Raw genomic sequence first — 3,394 nt, 5'->3', positions numbered from 1 at the left:
GGGTGAGGTAGAATCTCAATGTTGTTTTGATTTGAATTTCTTTTATGGCTAGAGAAGTTGAGCATTTCTTCATGTGTCTATTGGCCATTCTTATTTCCTCTTCAGAGAAGTTTCTCTTTAAGTCTTTTGCCCACTTATTGATGGGGTGGTTGTTTCTTTGAGGATTTGTTGTTGGGGGATTTAGGTTTTTGAATTCTAAGTATATTTTAGATATAAGACTCTTGTCTGTTATATGACTAGTGAAGATCTTCTCCCAATCCGTGGGCTTTCTATTCATCTTGCTAGCTATGTCCTTTGCCATGCAGAAATTCTGCAGCTTCATGCAATCCCATTTGCCCAACCTTTCTTTAATTTGTTGTGTTTCTGGGTCTTTCTTAAGAAAGTTTCGGCCTGTGCCAAGGAGCCCTATAGTTTCTCCTATTCCTTCCTGTAATGTCTTGTGGAAGATTTTTATTTGTCCCTCAGTTATGAAGGAGAGTTTAGCTGGGTATGCAATTCTTGGTTGATAGTTGTTTGTCTTTAGGATGCCACACAAGAGGTTTTTCTTTGTTGTTGTTATTTTTAATGTACTTTGTGATTTCTTTTTTTCTTTTGTGTCCCTTAGGTAATAAAGTTCAGGGCTGGGAACGTGGCTTAGTGGTAGAGTGCTTGCCTAGCATGCATGAAGCCCTGTGTTTGATTCCTCAGTACCACATAACTGGAAAAAACAAAAACAAAAACAAAAAAACACCCAGAAATAACATTGTGGCTCAAGTAGTATAGTGCTAGCCTTGAGCACAGAGAAGCTCAAGGACAGTGCCCAAGCCCTGAGTTCAAGCCCTAGGACTGGCAAAAATAGTTAGAGAATACTTATTCATGGTAGACTCTACATACCTTATATTCATAATATACATTTAATGTATATGTTTTATTATATATTTAGATTTATTCTGTATGAATCCATATTTATAGATGATGTATGAATATATTCAAACATATTTTTTAATTTTGTATGAATTCTTGATATTTTATGTCTTTAGTTGGTGAGCTCCCCACTACTGGCTCCAAATGGAGAAATTACGGGAAGCTATCACAGAGGTCCCAGACCCCTCTAAAGGCTAAAGTCCTAGCTACTTGGAAGGCTGAGATCTGAAGATTGTGGATCGAAGCCAACCCAGTCAGGAAAACCAGTGAGACTCTTACCTCCAAGTAACCAGCAAAAACCCAAAGCGTAGGTTTGGCTCAAGTGGTAGAAGCTAGCCCTGAGCAAAATAAGCCAAGCTAAAGTGCAAGTACCTGAACTCAAGACTCAATATAGGCGTGCGCGAGCGTGCGCACACACACACAAACACACACACACACACACACACACACACAGAGTACTAAGTTCCAGCCAGTGTTTGGCTGAAAATTTGCTGCAGTCTGATGTGGGGACATAGCTGACCAGAGCAGACTCCTTCCGGCTACCTGGAGTCCTTATCTCCCCCAAGCAGATCTAATTCCCAGAGCAGGAAACTGAAGCACTTATTTTGACCCAGAAGACTGCTATAGATTAGCTAACTCCATTCCTGTCCCTGCAGGGCTTGCCCAGCCCTTTGGACAGGGCAAGGGCAGTGCTGGGAAGCCTCCTGGGGATACAATGGCTCCTAGCTGGGAAAAGGGGAGAGGGGAGAGCTGAAGAAGGTTAAGGAAGAAATAATAAGAAAACAAAGAGCCGGAATCTTAATTGTATACTGTCCCTGGGGGCCTCCTGAACCTCACCATCCCCACCCCCAAATCCTGCTGTACCTGATGTAAGAAAGCAGAAGCCATGGTTTACAAATGGGCTGAAAGAAACCAGATCGTGCTAGAAATATCCCAAGATCCATCACCAGAGGACTGTGCATTCCTGGGCCTGTGAGCACATCCCAGCATCCCATCCTCACCCCCGTGGAAACAAATTCTCTCTGGGTGGCCCCAAGCTAACCTTCCAGGGCTTCTGCCTGGTCCCAGAGCTGGTGTGGCCCCACAAGACCAGAGCCCTGCTGCCCCTCTCAGGGGCCAGGCACCAAGCAAGCTATGTTGAAAGCTGCCCCCCAGTGAAGAAGTGGCAGAGCTATGATTTTAATAGATGCCTGACTCCCCCACATCCTGAATATGTCAGGGCATTGAGGCTGGAGACAGCACTGGATAGGCCCCTGGTGAATCCAAGGAATTTTCTGGACCGCCCCCCCCCGCCTCTTCCCCATTAGAAACTCAAACACAGCTTCGCCAAGGGGTAGAATGTAACACAGGAAAACAAATCACTTGGTGGTTGGCAATGTAGCTTATCGAGAAGACCAGGAATCGATTAAACCTGAGCTAGTCCCTGACAGCTAGTCCCTGATCACTGGTGGGCTCCTCCTGACCTCTGACGGTATGCGCTCGCTGCCAGACGGAATGCTTGCAAAGAGGAAGAGATGGTCCTGTAACAGTGACACTCAGGGCTAGCACACTCAAGTTCCAGTCTTCTTTCCTTCCTCACCCTTCTCTCTGATGATCCAATTCTCACTCTGTGTGTGTGTGTGTGTGCACATGTGCTCGTGTGCGTGCGTGTATTGTTAGTATCTTCAGGGCAAAACCAGCATGGCTGACACATCAAGTTATTGCTGCATGTAGATTCATTTTGTATAAAGTGGAGCCCACTCAGCCCAGGTCACAGAAATGGCTACCTGGCACTTCCTGAATCTCCCCCAAGTCTATGGGAAACTCAGAAGTTGCTTTACTCAGACATGTGTTCAGATCCAACAGCCAAGTTTGCCTTTCCCCGGGCAGGGTCGGGGAGGGGAGAGGCGAGGCACGAGTCAATGGCCAGTGTCCTTCCAGTGGAAGCAAGAAGCCCAGGAGCTGAGGCGTCCACCCAGCGCTTTAGCCCTGAGCCTGACTTGCTAGTACAGCCTTCCTTCCTTTCAATGGTCTCAGCCTACACTGTCTTAGCTTTGTCACCCACTGACATTATTTTTTCTTCTTTCCAGGTGATGTGTAAGACCCTGTGTAAGTTCATCCCTCTTTTTTTCTTTTGATGCTGGGCATGGAATAAATGGTGAAGAGTCAGAACATCATCCAAGCTGTGATAGACGCTTAGGGCTATCTGGGAGAAGGCCAGCACAGTCAAGGTGAAGTGAAGGTCACTGGCTGGCAGATGGCTCTCATTTCTTTTGATAATGTTTTCCTTTTCATGGGCATGGTGGTTGTGGTGTGAAGTGTTGAGAGTAAACTAACAGTGAGTTTGGGTCATGATGACATTTTGGTGGGAGGAAAGTTTGTTCTTCATTGATTTAAGTCTTGCTCAGAATGTCTGGAGTTTGGCCATTACAACAAAATTTTGTCTCACCTTCCATGGGGTTCATACTGAAGTCAGGCACCGATAAGATTCAGTGAGCTACTCTAATGTAGG

Source organism: Dipodomys ordii, unplaced genomic scaffold, assembly GCF_000151885.1.
Source record: "Dipodomys ordii isolate 6190 unplaced genomic scaffold, Dord_2.0 Scaffold205, whole genome shotgun sequence".
NCBI classification, from domain to species: domain Eukaryota; kingdom Metazoa; phylum Chordata; class Mammalia; order Rodentia; family Heteromyidae; genus Dipodomys; species Dipodomys ordii.
Note: the sequence above shows the minus strand (reverse complement) of the source record.